The following is a 2,500-nucleotide window of genomic DNA, read 5'->3' on the forward strand; positions in this document are numbered from 1 at the left end:
TTGGGTGCCGAAGCGAACTCTCCCAGCACAGCGCACGCGCCAACACGTCCGCACAGCTGCGATACAAACCACCTGCGAGAACCGCAGAGGCGACCGAGCAGCAGACGGCGTCGCGGCGCCGAGCGCCGGGCGGCGGCGCATCCTCAGCGCACACAGTCCTCAATCGGACCAGCACACTGCAGATGTCCACCGCGCTTCGCACCGGGCCCGCGAGGACCTACTTTGGCCGCACGGCGCCGCGTGCAGGGTGCGCCGGCGCGCAGCTGCGCCGCCTGCCGCCTCCGTCGGCCGGCGCGCCTGCCACTGGCCGCCCCCACCAGCCGGCTGTAGCGCGTGCGCCCACGCACCGCGCGGCCAGCACGCCGGGAGGCCCCCCCTCACCGGCCGGGGACGGTCCCACCCAGCCACCGCCGCGTATCGCTTCACACCCAGATGCCATTCACGTTCGTGGGCATGGTGGGTATCGCTGGAACAACCGGTTGGTAGCTCAACCGATCGTCGCCATCACTGATTCACCTCTAGCGAGAACAACCGCACCACAACGGTTTACCAGTTGTTCATTTGCATAACGTCACCAGCAAACGTAGGCGTCCATCGCCATTTGCAAATTCAACGATTGTTGCATGCCTGTGTCAGGTGTCACGACACACTATGTCTGCCCACATACACGCAACAACATGTGCACGCTTCGCGAACACGTGGAAGGTGGCCCCCGTACGTATGCGATGTCCATTGCGCGAACGACTGTCAACCGGCCTCTGTCGCATGTCGCAGATGTGGAACGCAGTGCACCATGCTATCACGGTGTGTGAGAAGAGACGACTACGTCTGACAACACGCGCCACTACATCAACAGACGGCTCATGCTGATCGCCATCCAGGGCATACCACACTGCAATCCAGCTCTTATAGGGAGACGACACGTAGCTGAGTGCACAACATTTGGACCGCATGGTTCGCCGTTGTTGGCGCAGTCGTTGTACGGTCACATGTACCACGATGTATCATTCAGTACATGAGGACCAATGTGCAGTACAGTGTGTGATTTGGACGTACAACATCAGCGGACAGTTGACACAGGCCGTACCACAGCGTAGGCTAAGTGCTTCGCACATGCGAATGCCAATGAACAACTGCAAATGCCAATGAACAACTGCAAAGGGCATTGAGCATGTACGTCCTGCTGCCATCCACATTACAGTGTATAGCTGCAAGGTGTTTAACATGAAGCGATACACTGGGGACCGGGCAGTGCGAGTAGCAAACTATATTGCGGGGGTTGCAGTTAGGCAACACTACACTAATTTAACGCGTCGTATGACAATTACAGAGCAGGTTAAGGCCCAACGTGTGTTGGGTTAAGGCCCAACGTGTGTTGGGTTAAGGCCCAACGTGTGTTGGGTTAAGGCCCAACGTGTGTTGGGTTAAGGCCCAACGTGTGTTGGGTTAAGGCCCAACGTGTGTTGGGTTAAGGCCCAACGTGTGTTGGGTTAAGGCCCAACGTGTGTTGGGTTAAGGCCCAACGTGTGTTGGGTTAAGGCCCAACGTGTGTTGGGTTAAGGCCCAACGTGTGTTGGGTTAAGGCCCAACGTGTGTTGGGTTACGTTAAGGGGCAATGTGGGTTACGTTAAGGGGCAATGTGGGTTACGTTAAGGGGCAATGTGGGTTACGTTACGGCGCAATATAGGTTACGTTACGGCGCAATATAGGTTACGTTAAGGCGCAATATCGGTTACGTTAAGGCGCAATACAGGTTACGTTAAGGCGCAATACAGGTTACGTTAAGGCGCAATACAGGTTACGTTAAGGCGCAATACAGGTTACGTTAAGGCGCAATACAGGTTACGTTAAGGCGCAATGCAGGTTACGTTAAGGCGCAATACAGGTTACGTTAAGGCGCAATACAGGTTACGTTAAGGCGCAATACAGGTTACGTTAAGGCGCAATACAGGTTACGTTAAGGCGCAATACAGGTTACGTTAAGGCGCAATACAGGTTACGTTAAGGCGCAATACAGGTTACGTTAAGGCGCAATACAGGTTACGTTAAGGCGCAATACAGGTTACGTTAAGGCGCAATACAGGTTACGTTAAGGCGCAATACAGGTTACGTTAAGGCGCAATACAGGTTACGTTAAGGCGCAATACAGGTTACGTTAAGGCGCAATACAGGTTACGTTAAGGCGCAATACAGGTTACGTTAAGGCGCAATACAGGTTACGTTAAGGCGCAATACAGGTTACGTTAAGGCGCAATACAGGTTACGTTAAGGCGCAATACAGGTTAGGTTAAGGCGCAATACAGGTTAGGTTAAGGTACGACATAGGTTAGGTTAAGGTACGACATAGGTTAGGTTAAGGTACGACATAGGTTAGGTTAAGGTACGACATAGGTTAGGTTAAGGTACGACATAGGTTAGGTTAAGGTACGACATAGGTTAGGTTAAGGTACGACATAGGTTAGGTTAAGGTACGACATAGGTTAGGTTAAGGTACGACATA

This window comes from Schistocerca americana, unplaced genomic scaffold (assembly GCF_021461395.2).
Source record: "Schistocerca americana isolate TAMUIC-IGC-003095 unplaced genomic scaffold, iqSchAmer2.1 HiC_scaffold_137, whole genome shotgun sequence".
Lineage (NCBI taxonomy): Eukaryota > Metazoa > Arthropoda > Insecta > Orthoptera > Acrididae > Schistocerca > Schistocerca americana.